Raw genomic sequence first — 15,448 nt, 5'->3', positions numbered from 1 at the left:
AAACCCTTGCAATAAGCACCAAAAGAAAGAAAGTCTACTAATTCGATTTTCATCTCTAACATGTTGCATTTGTTTTTGTTTTGATTGAAGGGACTGAGTTTCGCGACGTGTACTTTCTTGACAGGCTCTTTTCGTTTTGCTAGAAAGATTTGACTGACCCCGTTTCCGATTTCATGTCATCATGAGTTATACAGGCTGTTTATATAGCTGTGCTGTGGTTTATTTAAGTTCGCGCATTTTTGCCGAAGGTCAAGCACATGTAACTTTAAGCCGAGTTATGTCCCTAGAGGGACTAATTATCAGTAGTTTAGACCATCGCAAGTTACTTAATAAACCTCATGATACAAACAAACTCTCTCAAAGATCTAACAAGATTGCGAAATGTACCGTCCTATGATCATAATAACTAAGTCAATGAAAATTAACTAAAAAGTGTAAAATAAAAAATTATTAAATAAAAACAAAAAAACCCGACTGCGTAAAAACCAAAAAAACTAAAAAGAAAAATGTATAAGCCCAGTAGTTTCGAATGTTATTAAGTACTACTAAATAACTACACCGTTGAAATAGTTTTATAACGGTACACAGGTAAGACAAATCATAAATTCAAAAGCAGAATAGAAGGATCAACAGTCGGGGCTCATTCAAATTTTACGGTTTTCCTTGAATCAGAAAGGAATGGGCCCCGACTGTTGATCCTTCTATTCTGCTTTTGAATTTATGATTTGTCTTATCTGTGTACCCTTATAAAACTATTTCAACGGTGTAGTTATTTAGTAGTATTTAATAACATTTGAAACTACTGGGCTTATACATTTTTCTTTTTAGTTTTTTTTTGGTTTTTACGCAGTCGGGTGTTTTGTTTTTATTTATTTATTTATTTATTTATTTATTTATTTTTGCATTTTTGAGCTTTTAAAACTTAATTTTTCAGTAAAGGATGTATCTCCTACATTCCCTATCTTTTATTATTGCATTTATCCTCAACAGTAACTAGAACGCATCGAAAAACATAGATTATTAGGCGGAAAAATCGTTACAATGGATTCAAATTTCGAGCGCTTGCTGTACAATATTACTCAAACCTCACAGCGAATGCCTCCGTGTCTAAAAAACGTTCTTAAAAGTTCCCAAAACAAGAATCTAAAGCAAAATTGCTTTTACCTCGAAGTGCACAATCCGCCTAAAATTTGTCATGCATTAATTTAACTTTAAATTCTGAAATGATGTCGCAATAAAAAATAGTTCGAAGTTTTTATTTTTTCTGTAATGTAAGTATGTCATTTACGACAGCACACTGAAACGATTTTGTTCTGTTTATTCTTAAACATGCCTTATAATCATTCTAATGAAATGTTATATAAAAAAAGATTGTTTCAATAGTCTAAATACTTTTTTCATATATAAAGTGATAACGATACAAAAAACTATATTTTTTATTTTTGTTCTTGCGTAAACTTTCCAGATACATCTAGCACATTTATAGAAAAAATGCATAAGCATCTCCTACAGGACTTAAAAGTGAGCTTAACCAAATTAATGTGATTTCATTTGGCATAGCACCCTCTGTCAAATTAAATTCCTAGTGCAATTTCGCATCGTTAGAGCTCCCTGGTGCCTTGCATCTGATACGAAACTGGGTCTCAAAATTATCTGGACCATAGACACCTGCTCCTTAAAAGCGAGTAGCACAAGAAAGATCAGATACCATATCAGGAGACCGCACTAAGGGTAAGGTCTCTTACGCAGGTCCATTTAGGGGAAAACCATAATATGTTTTTTCTTTTTCTTTTTTTTGTATGTGAAATTAAATCTTTATTTTCAATGTATTATTATTTCATCTTATTCATAAAGATATTTAAGCAAAAATAACAAACACCATACAATCGATGGAAAACAGAAAATAAATAATTTCGCCAAATAGACAATTTTTTAGCATTTAAAAATGCCAGTTTATGCACATGTAACAATGAGTGCATGTCTGTTTCTCTTTCTGCTGAACATCCCATTATAAAAATCATCAATGGCATTCATAAGTATTGTACATGAATGTTCTGTAAAACATTCTGGATCCTTTACAAAGCGAAAATAATTTCAGAGCAAAACAAAAAATCTACTGAATATAATTTAACTCTTGTGATATTGCTATGCCAATAAAAGCTTCATATAACGTTAACATTATGGGTAATGCAAAAATCTTTTTTCAGATTAATCAAATAAATATATATTTAATATAAAATAAATTTTACTGTCCAAATAAAAATAATTTTCAGAAACACTGAAGCAAAGTTAAATTTTTCAACAGAAAAAAGTTCATGTAAAAGCTACCTCCAACCTCCACAGATAAAAGCAAAGACTAAAAGGGTGAGGGGAATTATTATTCCTTAAGTTTTCAGTTCATTAATCAAAGCAATGCGCTTCCCATGTTTTCTAAGTAATATACGAGAATAATATAAGTAATATTAATACATATTTTCAGAAATTCAAATAAAAAGCATATAAAATATTTACTGAGAAATTAAAAATTAATTTGAGCATTTAAAACTTTTTTCCATAACATACCTTTAACAGAAATAATAATATATAATAATATAGAAATAATATTGGAGTATTGCACAATTACTTGTTTATAAAAGTTCCAAAATTACCTTACTTCTGTTCCAGTGCTATCTTAAAACTCGGTGCTCGAAGACGCTTTCCGAAGTTGTTGTTGAAACTGACATTAGTACTTATTTAACTCGCTTATCAGATAAGAAAGGTTGGGTCTGAAAGTGCCCTTTTGATTGGCTTTCTGTTTGACATGTGAACATACGCATACTCTATTCAGAATTTGTTCTAAAATCTGGTTAGAGCCGCAAAAATGCCGTGAGAAATCTCACAGATATGAAGTAAAATCACACTGAAAAGCCTAGAATTTTGAGTACTGATAAGTATCATTTTTATTTTAAACAAAATTGAGAAAGAAATATCAGCAATATTTTAGTTTTTTCTTTAACTTCGCTATTACATATCAATAAATCTGAAGATTTTTTTAATTATTGTTTTTTTAGCAGCAAGAAAATTATCGTTCCGAATTTTTTTTTAAATAAATGATATTCAAAAAGGTTGACAATTAAAATGCACTTAAAATTTTATTTATGACCTAAGAAAGAAATAGTAATTATTGTTTCATATGTTTGGAATTGTATTTATTTTTTTAATCAAGCCACTTTATTACTATTATTATTGTTGTTGTTATCGTTATTGTCATTATTGCAGTTGTTCTATTATTATTATTACTATTATTATTATTATTGTTACTATTATTATTATTATTGTTACTATTATTATTATTATTACTATTATTATTATTATTATTATTGTTACTATTATTATTATTATTACTATTATTATTAGAGTTTCCAATCCTGCGCTGAATTCAGTCCCGTGGGATTTCGGGATTGTAAGGAGCCAATCTCCCGGGATCCCGCGGGATTGACTTTATTCTCTTAAAAATTAAATTTTTATGTCAAAAAGAAAAAGTTGTGCTTTTTTAGGAAGGACTGCTTTTATTACTTGAACTAATAGTCTTCTTCAAAACCCGTGCGCCAATTGTAAAGCACTACAAAGTCACATCCCAATTAGCAATCATCGTTTGGTAAGCAAACGCTCGTATGGGATGGTAAAGGATTTTTGCTCTAAAAAATAATACGCTTGATGAAAACGCATGCTGTGGTGCTGTGGCTCCACTGCAATTGGTTTTACCAAAATTTAATAATTATGGACATTTAGAAAAAGATCCGCATTAACTTCATCACCTTCTGAAATAAATTTTTCTTTTCTTATGCTCGGTTTTTGCTCAAGAACTGCAAAATTTTGGATAAAAACGATGTCTGTCGGATATGTGTTTTGCTGTATCCAATTTAACTTGCATTGAAAATAAATATCCTTGTTGCTTCATTAACGTTGGTCATTGTATCAGTGAATTTGATTCATTACAGCAAAGGGTGAGTACTGCTTGATTTCACCGTTTCACCAAGTCTCAGTCTCAGTAAAAGTGCTTGGATAACTTTGCTTTTTTTACCTCTCACTTTAAAGAGGAATTCAATAACATGAGCTGATTAACTTACTGCACTGTCATGCGAGTCATCATGTGTTTCATACAAGTTTCTGCCGCCCCTTTTAAAGTCCGTGCCGAATATATACATAACGTCGGATTTTTCATTGCTTCCATATTTAGAGTACACTTTTTGTAACTTAAAGGTTTTGAGTGTATTACTAAAGCTTAAAAAAGTGCTTCAACATTGCATTCAGACTACTCCAGCGGGTTTTGGAACATGTAATACACTTTCTCTATTTTTCTTAAGTGTAGTTTATTGGATTTTAAAATTTTAGTGATGGTTTACGAAAATGCTTTTAAGTTATACGCATTTTCTCAATTGCTGAACGTATGAAAACAGGAACCTCGAATGAGAACACCAATTCATGCTCAGAAAAATATACTCTATTTTTATTACGTTCTTAAATAGTAAATCTATCGTTGGTCATATGAGACAATTTTCCTTGCTCTTCTTGCAGGTATACGAAGAAGAAGATTCACAATTCAGATGATGCTTGTGAAAATAGTCGTTTTATGAGCGGCAAAAGCTGGAAAACGCTTGAAAGGAAAAAAATTTGCGGGATTGGGAATCCCGCGGGATTGAGAGCAAAATCCCGTGGGATCAATCCCGCTAAATATCCTGCGGGGTCCCGTTGAATTCGGGATCGGGATTTCGGGACTGGAAACCCTTAATTATTATTCAGATTAGGGAGATTTCTTTTTCTTTTTAAAGGTGGAGTAGATGACCAGATCTTACCTGCTTAGTATATTTTGGTGTTCATCCACTGAAGGATAGAACACCAGGGTTTGTACAATAGTCAATGATGGGGATTAGATCGCGTATGTCGGGGAACTGTCATGAATGAGTAGCATATCTCTGCACGAACTGCATTTCTATAACTTAATCTTTCGCCGTTAGAGAGCAAAAGTGTCGTAATTTGCATTTTCCTGTATTTTCGAAATGTTCTTTTCAAGAATGTCACATCTTGGGTTGTACTTGATAAGCTGGCATGAAACATCTGCGTCGTTTAGTAAAAGATGAAATTATTTATTCCGAAAACAGTATTGCACATAAAAAAAGAACCTTTTTTTCTTCTGATTATTTAATCAAGAACGCGCTATTTGCATTTATGTCGCTATCGTACGGAGCACAATTAGTAACAATAATGACATATTTTGAGATATTTCGAATCGAGTCTTTAGTGAAAGAACGTCATAAATAAGAGTAACTTTATAAAACTTGCTCATTTTACACTTCTTCGTGAAACAGAGAACAAACTCCAGATTTTCTTGAAAAAGACCTTATGAGTAAGAAAAAGTTCAATCAGTGACTTGAAATATAGTTTTACTGCATGGTATCTTGCCTTTAATTTTTAAATTCGCTCTCCTGAAATATCACGGTTTTTTAGATATGACGTTGTTGAAAGGAGTAAGCGATATCTAGCTCCCCTAGCTCTTCCACTTACGTGTTTATCTTCCTCCTTATGAAAATCAATCGCATTATTATTCTAGTTGCTGCAAATGTAAAAGTATAACTAACTGATGGCTCAAAATTACCCTGAATAGCTGCACTTTTTTCAGATATCATAAGTTATTTTCTAAATTCAAATTTAATAGTTTAAAAATAGAAAAATAATGACCTTCATAAGAGACATATTTTTCAAATCCTCGTATCTCCTAAACGCATATCAAAACGAAAATTGACCTTCATTTAAATTGATTAGATTTAAAGCCTTTAACAGCAGCAATCTAAACAGGCCAATAAAACCTTGACTTTTGTTTTGCGTCACATCTACGACTTAAAACGTTTGAAATTAAGTCAACACTTATTTCCTATCAAACAGCTGATAAATTGCGAAAATTTTGCATCTAGTTAGATAAGATACTCAATATTTACTGTTCCCGAAATTTCAGATTTCATCTCGAAATGGAATATTATGAATGAAAGACATGATAAGAGAGAAGTGAAACACTAAGCGAACAAAGATTAGCAAAACTATTACTACACATTTAAGTTTGCACTGGAGAATACCCTGACAGCTCTTAGAAAACAAATTTCGTTAAGTTCTTTAAACAGTATGATTCAAGCCAAACTGAACATTTTCCTTGAGTGACGAATTTACCTGTTTTGTTCTCGAATAAAATGGCCATTAGCGTGGTATGGAATTCAGAAACAACTGCTCTATCGAAATTTAATAATGTGCCTGTGGGGGACATTTAGCTTTGATGGCTTTGTAGCTAAACCTTCAACGACAATAAGCTTTGTGGTAGTGTATTGGCATTTTTATTGCATAAAACTTTTAACTGAAGACGTGAATAACATGTATGTCAAGTTTCGTGAAAATTGATTCAACAGATTTTGTATAAATGGATGAAACATTAGAAATACAAATCGACAACTATTTTCCAAAATTTTATTAATTTGTTATTATACTCAGAAATATTAGGCTAATTAATCACATTACTTACATTTAAACTTCAATTAAAAGGTAATCTCGAATAAAAGTAGAAGCATAGCAGTATGAATGTAATGCTTTCATTTGCGATGTATTTCATTTGCGAGATTTTCAAAATATATTTCATTTTCATTTAGAAAATGGAACACACTACAGACAGCGGATCTAAGCTATTAGTTCATGTGATCTCAAATTTCATGACAACACAGTTGAAATCACTAAGTTCGAGCACATGTCTAAATGATCAGTTATCATAGGCTGAACCGGAATCCCAGAGTAGGGGAGAGGGGTCACCTTTCAGCTAGGGTGTATCTTTGAACATAATTAATATTTTATTTCAAAAAAAAGTGCTGCATTTCTACGTAGATAGCGGCAGCAGTGCATTATAATTATTATTGCTGAACTGAAACAAAGAAAGCAGTTTTGCATTTTACATGTACAGTACTGTATGACCAAAGTATGCCCTTTTTTCCCGTCTGCAGAGGGTAATTTGCTTTTCCGTCTAAGTACGTATGGTTCAAACAATCAATCTATATATATATAAATGTTTGTCTGTATGTCATCCATGAACTCAAAAACTACCCGGCAGATTTGGCTGAAACTTTCACCGTTTGTAATTTTTGGTACTGGGAATGTTTATGGACCAGTTCGAAAAAAATCCGATCGATAGTTCCTTTTTTATTCCAATTTAAGTCAAAATCCATTGGATAAATACGAATAAAATTATCGGCTGCAGAAATTAATTCGCGTGAAAGATCTCATTGATAAGAAGTTAGCTGTTGCCATTTTTCTTGAGTTTGAACAAATAAATTCTTTCTTTATTGTTTTATGGCTTTTCATGCAACGGGGGGATTTAAAACTTTTTCTATTTGATATTTTTAGGGATTGATTGATCTTGCAAACTGCGTGAGTACAAAATTTGAGTATAGTCATGGCTTCACTTGATACCTGGACCGATTATTATGAAAATTGCTATATATATGTATTTTTCCACGGAGAAGGTGCATAATATGCTCATTGAAGCCACTCGCCACCAGGTGGCACTGCAGAGTAGCAACTTCTGCCCCGTTCAACCGATTGTCATGAAAATCAGTATAATGATGTATTTTTTTGTTGGCGTAGCAACGCGCGTCGGGTACAGCTATAACTTTTATTTTCGATGTAGACCGTGCAAAGCCGGGCAATGCAGCTAGTTTTGAATAAATTTCAATCTTTCGCTCACTTTTAATGGCTGGATTACTTACTTTAATGATAACCGTGACTGACTTATTGTAACATTAATGAATAACTAGTTAGATAAAATCACCATGAGGGTGCTTCCTAATGTAGGGTACCTAAGTATTGCTATGTATATGTATAGTCCAGTAATTCCCCAACTGTGACCAGGGGAGCCTTGCAGTTTTTGTAAGGCCACTTCGAAATTTAACTATTTTTTCGCAACTAATTAGAAATTTATTATTTACGAAACTTTTTTTCCATTATTTACAAAGCCTCTTCAGAATAAATAAGGACTATGCAATGCAGATACAAGAGTCATATTTATTTTTGACTGCCAGTTATAAAAAATCATGCTTTTAATTCGAGAAAGGCACCGCACAGTGGGGCGAAAACGCCAAAATGCTCTTATAGATGGATTTTTCCCCCTATATTCAACCAATTGAGGATTAATATATTTGCACAGGCCTATCTCTTAGGTAATCAGAACTGGAAATTTAGAGCCCTTCGTCTACTATAAATCTAATGGGAGCCTTTAAAAAGTTGAAGAACCATAAGCGCGGGAATTTAAAAAAATTGCTTTTACGCAGTCTATTTTTTTGTTCTTATTAAAGGTGGGTATATTTAATTTCTTTCGTGGTCAACGATAGTAATAGGACGCAGAGCCGGATCTATGGAGGGGGGGATCCGGGGTTCTTGCCCCGGGCGGCAACTTCAGGGGGGCGGCAAATTCGAGTGGTAGCAGCCAGCCCCGGTGGGCCGGGCTGGTGCGCCGGGGGGGGGGGTCATTTTGTGCACCTTTCGTCGTCTTTTTTTCACGCCCTCGAATCTGTTCGCCTTTGTTTTCTTTTTATCGCCCCCGAACGTGCGCGACTTCCACTTTTTTTTCCTTGCATCCTCGAACCTGTTCGTCTTTCGCTTTTTTGCTTAAACCTCGACTCCCAAAGGGGTTTGGGAGTTCAGGTTGACACCCTCTTGGGAGGCCTAGTACACCCCTGTGTGCTTCCGGCAGGAAAAATAGGCTTTATTCTAAAAAAAAACATCAGAAAATTAACGAAATATTAAACATTTAAAAAATTAAACTAAAAAAAAAAGAAGAAAGTAATGCAAAAGTTAATTAAACTAAGAAAGTTAAGCAGTTATGCACTAAAAAAACTTAGCGCATAGGATAAAAATCGTACAGGTGGGATTTTATGCTTTCTCGTGCATTTTGCTGACAATTGAAATTGATTTAAAAAATCATTTATTTTCAAAAACAGTAGCATATTTTTTTCAAAAGAAGTCGGTAAAACGAGGCGGCGAGCAGCAAGCGGTTCTTTACACAGGCGTTTTAATGTGTTAAAGAGTGGGATAAGTAAGCACTTTTAGTGGGACTGAACTGGAGCAAGTGTACTAACGACTTAAATTGTTTTACCCCTATAGTAAACTAAATAATTTACTGAATATTGATTGCTTCCTCGTTGATCAACTACTGGCTCTTGGTGTTGGCGCCGTGCTACCACCAATAGCGGTATATTTTAGGGGGCGGCACATTTTACGATTTCAAAATAAGTTTTAAAAAAAACGAATGAATAAACTTTCTCCTTGTGATAAAAATTATGTCATGCTCCAACTATTAAAATAGTTTTTCCTTTAGAAATATTTTAACTCACCCTTTTCTTAAAAATAGGGAGGGGGGATGAGCCTGTAAATTTTGGCGGAGGCATTTACAAGCACCAGCGAGTACACATATGACTCTCCGTTATGGAAGCAAAAAGGAGATAAACAGTCTTGTTCCCAAATTAATAAAAAGAAACAAATACTGATAACTTTGTTTTGTAGTCTTGATATTGCAACTAAAATAAGAGTAGTTGTAGGGTTAGTAACATCTGACTGGTATTACGCACAACAAAGCATTAAATTAGCAAAAGGATACTTAATTCAGGTATTACGAAGAGTTGTTATTCTGTAAAAATTTAGATCATAGCTGAATCATCAAGCTAAGAACATTGACATTGAGAATTTGCTGCTTACTAGCAGAAATGTTAAGGATCATTGTATTGCGATCTTATTTTAACACAAACCTTCAACGACATTTTATTGAAAATTGGGTTACTGGCTTAGACCCAAGAGACAATGATGCAACCAAAAGGGGGGAGGATCGCAGAAGACTAAGTACATTATTTTTTCAAAAATAATTTCATACTGTTAAAGACAAGAAACGAACGTGCTTTGGGAAAATGAAGTAATTTTAAAAGGAAAAAACATAGAAAGTTGGGAAAAAATAAATTTCTTTTAAGAAGAGCCTTAAAAAATTTCTATAGTAGGTGCAGACTATTCATCAGTTAATCACGTCCCTACACCTCCTGTTTCTCTTATTTCCCCCTCCACCTTTTTTTTTCTTTTTGATAGACTACCAAAAAATAAGAAAATCTTCAAAATGCTACGCTTTGAAAGACCATTCCCCCAGTCAAAACTATTCAAGAGCGTCTCAAATCTTGTTTCCACGGCTTCAATTTTGCAAAATTTCAGGGTACAACTACCAAACACCCCGCCTTCTAACAACAACGAAAATCGTTTAAGGCTGCTATTTTGGAACTACAATTTTGAAAAATTGCAGAGCCCCAAACGTTACCAAATGTGGTCTACAGTCACGTTTTTAAGACCGTTTTTAATTACCGGACAAGGCCCTTGAACCTCCTTTCTCTAATACCATCCAATCCGTCAAAAATTAAAACTTTAAAAACGACAATTGATTGAGCTTAGCACACTGTCAACTTGAAATGGAATGAGCTAATGCTACCATATAAAATCTGAAAATGGGGAAAAAACTACAAATCCGAAAAAAAAAAAATGGTATTGAGCTTTACACCCTTCCCCCTTGTGTCATTGAATTATGCTGAAAAAAAAATTTAGGACTGAAAACTTAGAACTGACTTTTTTAGGCTGAAAACGTCTTTCAGGACTTCTATTTCGAAATGTTTTTTGGGGAGAGCATCAGAGCACCCCCTTTCTCCTTTCTCTAATATCATCAAAATTTGTCGGTAAACAGCGTTTTAGAACTTTAATTTCGAAAATTTTGGGGAGGGGTGATTGATTTCACTTCAGTTTAAAAAAAAAAAACGATCGGAAATAGCCCCATTCATTACCCTAACGTCAACAAATATTACATGAAATACACCTCAGTCAATTCCAGCTGGCGGCGTATTTCATTTGTAATTTCAAAACTTTTTCCGGGGGGGAGCCCCCGGACCCCCCTATCATATAGGGAAAATTTTACGTGTGCTTCCCTTAAAAATATTTTCTGCTCGTGCTACTGCTAGGTGAATTGGTTTTTTCAACAGCAAAAAAGATTTGGAGCTGAAAAGAACTTACAGACATTTACAACTCATTTTATTGCAATATGTAATTGCTTCGAATGTGCCAAACCCTCCTGAACTTGCAGAGCAGAAACCTGTTGCTCTTTTTAACCGACTTCAAAAAAGGAGGTAATGATTTCGTCTTGTGGCTTTTTATGTATGTTTTCGTATTACTGGAAGAATACTCGACCAATTTCAGACGGTCTCTGGCTCTCTGGAGACATTACGGGGATTACAGTTTTGCGCGGCCTCTTCTAAGGATATTTTTAGAAACTGAGCGCTTAAAACGCGATTATAGGCGATATTTGTTGACATCAGGGTAAGGAATGGGACTTAGTGGCTGTCTTTGATTGACTCAGTTACCGACAGACTTTGATGATATTACTAGAAGGAAATCTCTAGGGTTTCTCCCGAAAAAACATTTCGAAATAGAAGTCCTAAAAAACGAAGCTTTTAAGCAATATTTAGTGATGCTAGGGGGAAGGGGTGCAAAGCTCTCCACCTTAATTTTTTTTTCGGAATTGTAGTTTTTTCCTTTTCAGATTTGCTCTCTTCTTCAAAAGTTCTCTGAAATTGAAGTCTGAAAAATGCGGCTGTAGACCATATTTGGTAACATTAGGAGCTCGGTAGTTTTTTAAAATTGTATATCCAAAAAAGAAGTCTTAATTCGTTTTTTAATAGAATTGGGAAAGAGCAGGAAGTACACATAATAAATGTCTCGTTTTCAAATATGTCTTGCAGCTAATAAGAACTCGAATTGCCTAATTTCTCTGCATTTTTAAATTTTAAGTCGTTTAATATTTACAAAAGTAAGAATAAAAAAATATCTTTACATTTTTTCTTTTTCTGCCAATAGAAATATTTTTTTTAAAAAAAAAGTGATACTAATAATAAGTTATTCTAGTTTACGTCTCAAAATATTTCGGGGGGGGGGGAGGGCTCTGGATACGGCCCTGGCTACAGTTGTTAATGTCAAAAACCTATGTATTCATGCTTTAGATTCTAGACGAACTTCGGGCTCGTTGGCATAGTCTTTCAAAATATTGGTGAGAAAATTGTCCACCCTGGCCCAGCCATGCGGCCCCTAGGCCAGACTGCATCGGGCTATTAGTAAATCAAGAGCTGGGTGCAGGCTCAGACTGGCCTCTTTTGGGGTGATCGGCAAGGTAATGGAAAGGAGCTCCATGTGGGTGGGTGCCCCACGAAAATGTTCAAAACTTATTTTCTCAAAATCAGTATTTTGCACTTTTTGGGGGGAGGAGGGGCCTTAAGTATAAAACTAAAGTTGCATTAAATACATGTGTTTGAGGCTTTGCTTCTTTATCGGAACAAATTTTCATACTATTTTAACACAATCTTTTTAAGGTTCATTTTCTACCATATTGCTCTGAACTGAATGTTTATTTCTTTTCCTTTTTTTGATTGACTTTTTGTAGGCGGAGGGGGAGGGGATAAGGATTGGGATGGACCTCCTTTAAGTGGGGTGTTGAATATCCCAAATTTTCGGAGGTCCGGGGGTTTCTTCCCCGTGAAAAAAATTTGCGAAATAGATAGAACATTCTGCATTTTTAGGGCTGGGGGAGGACAGATCCTTAGCCCCCTCCGTGGGTGCGTCACTACTGAAAGGGGCTAAGGTTTTTTTTTTATCATGAAATTTCCCCTTTCAAAAAAAGAACCTGAAACTTTTTTAAATCGCGCCACTAAAAACTTCATTGGCACAGTTTGCGCCATAAAAGTCTATGATACGTTAAATTTCAGAATTATAAGCTGAAAAGTACCTGAAAAAACTACTAAGTACTATTCCTCAATTATTATGGCATTAGTGTAAGAATCAAAAGCGTTAAACAAACGCAACATACCTTTCATCAGTTCTGGGGAAAGCAAAACGTCATGAATCTTGCACTTGTTGGATAGAAAAAAAATTGTGATGTCTCGCAGAAGCCAACTCTACTCATTGTCTAAAAATTTCATATAAATGAAAAGAGAAGAATCTTTGTTCAGAATTATAATGCCCCAGGTACTGCGCAAACAGAGATAGTAAAATATACTGCCTCATACAGCCCGTAAGAATACGGTGCCTTGTAATTGAAACAGTATGGTTGTTTGTGTGGTCAAGTGCTCCGGAGATGATTAACGTCAATCACATGGAGGGGACGATTTACGGTTTTAGAGAAGGGGTTGGGTAGGGATTTCTAATTTTTCCCTACGATCTCCTCTTAAATGTAAAACGTGTTAGCAGCTGAGATTCAGCCATTTTTTTCTTCGGTCTTTTCGTCTAGTAATTATTCATTATTAAAATGAGCATTCATTTTATTGATTCCATCAGGGGAGGAAAAATATTAATTTATGACGACTTTATGTTCCGAATAAATCGGAAGGGAACTCAAAAATTGTTCTGGAAATGTACAAAACTAAATTGCAAAGCAAGCATCATTACAATGAACGGAACTGCACAAAATATTAAAAATGTCCACAACCATGAGCCACAGACAAATGAAAAAACAAGAAAAGTCTTTTATAACCAGCTGAAGAAAAGGAGTATAGATGAACCAACTTTACCAGTGCCACAAATATATAGGTAAGTGTTTCTTTCTTTCTAACGTCTTTCAAGTAAATTTTATATTTAATAATAGTAATAAATATCTAAAAATGTGTACAATTTTAAAACACAAAAGCATATTGAAAGCAGTGCAGCGCTATTTAATTGTGACAACTTATCTTTGCATTATCTATAATCACGACATGAATTCAATTCATGTATAAAATTTTAAATAAAATTTTTTAATTAAAACTGCACAGAATAAAAACCAAAAAACCATATATTTATTATACCATATTATCATATTATCACTCGGGTTGCAATTTCCGAAGAAAGGCACACTTTACGAGTTTCCATAACCTTCATTTCCATAAACATTACCATGTGTCTGTATCCACTGAAAAGTAATTTTAGGACGTCTGTAAAAGTAATGTCTGTCTACCTGTTACTATCAGAAAACAAATCCCCCTCCCCCTCCTTCCTAAAATTTATCTTCTTCACTTCCGGTTGTTTTATTTATTTCACTTTTCCAGTTGCTTTACTCTCTGTATTACATTATTCTTTTGCTAAAGCAATTTTCGGAACAAATCTGATATACCCCCCTCTTGGCGACTTTTTCCTGTTGGCGCCAAAAAAGCGTCGCCAAGAAAACTATGTATGACGTCATATGTCATACATCGTTCTTAGCGATGCTTTTTTAGCGCCAACAGGAAAAATTCAAATTATGTCATTAATTATTTAATGAAATTAATGCATTAATTTTTTTCCGTTGTTTCTCCGGGATACGAGCCCTCGGTCTCATAGTAGCCGAGGTCTCATTACGAAAGTACTATGAGACCTCGGGCTCGCCAGGACCTCGCTGTCGCTCGGTCCGTTATCCCTCCGACTTTTAATATACATCACAGTCGGATATAAGTCACAGATCTCCTCCATTCAGTATACAATAAAGTCACAGATTTTATGTGAAATTAACACCATTTTTGTGCTACAAAAATGCCAACCAGACCAAAATACAAACTACCAGAAACACACTAAAAACACAATAATTCAAAATATGTTCACTTACCTTTTTTACTTTTCTTTTACTTCCTCACGTGAGGCAGTGCACATATGTTCCGCTCTTAGGGAAATTATCCCATTTTTTATTATCATTACTTTACAAAAATATTTAAATATAAAATATATATATAAAAAATCTATTTAGGACTCCGGTACGTCCAAACGTTGGACGACCTGACGAAAAAGAAAAAGAAGATTCATTCAAAAATTTCAATTGATACATTTGGACAACATCACAAACCGAACTCATAATTAAAATAGAAAATTCAACTAAATTAACATTAAAAAACAACAAGAAAAAGAATACTCTAAAATAAAGTTTGAATTGAAACTTTATTTTAGAGTATTCAACTTAAAATCTCCCTAAGAGCGGAACATATGAGCACCTACCTCCTACCACACACACACGTGCAAAAGACAGACTTCGAGAAACTACTTTCCAGCGTTCAAGTTGCAAAACCAGGGTTGCCAAGTTATCGCCTTATTGGCGATTTTCGTATCGAGCGAAAAATTAAAATCTCGCCAAGAGGGGGGCATATCAGAGGAGAGCCCAATTTTCTGAGAATTGATTTTCATAACATACAGCACTAGCCAAATGTATATAAAAAGAGCACATTGAAGATTAGTTACAAAATGACATCACTTTTCACAGAATGCAGCAAATTTCTCATTAAAGAAGGTTGAATAATACACAAAATACAGCAAGAGAAGCAAATTGAAAAGAAAATGAACAAAGGTATTTTTCAATAAAATAAATACATAT

General features: G+C 34.1%; 1 protein-coding gene across 6 annotated transcripts in view; it reads right to left on the bottom strand.

The window, feature by feature from the left end:
* LOC129218433 (gamma-butyrobetaine dioxygenase-like) overlaps nt 1-2,705 on the bottom strand; it is a 94,547-nt gene extending 91,842 nt beyond the window's left edge. Inside the window, exon 1 of one of the 6 annotated variants that reach the window (XM_054852692.1) lies at nt 2,654-2,705. The gene's annotated coding sequence lies outside the window, so the exon portion shown is untranslated. The other 5 variants (XM_054852693.1, XM_054852697.1, XM_054852696.1 and 2 more) reach the window with 5 other exon arrangements.
* Nucleotides 2,706-15,448: the final 12,743 nt, after the last annotated feature.

Source organism: Uloborus diversus, chromosome 3 (genome assembly GCF_026930045.1).
Source record: "Uloborus diversus isolate 005 chromosome 3, Udiv.v.3.1, whole genome shotgun sequence".
Taxonomy (NCBI): Eukaryota; Metazoa; Arthropoda; class Arachnida; order Araneae; family Uloboridae; genus Uloborus; species Uloborus diversus.
The sequence above is the reverse complement of the archived record's forward strand: the minus strand, read 5'-3'. Positions and strand labels throughout refer to the sequence as shown.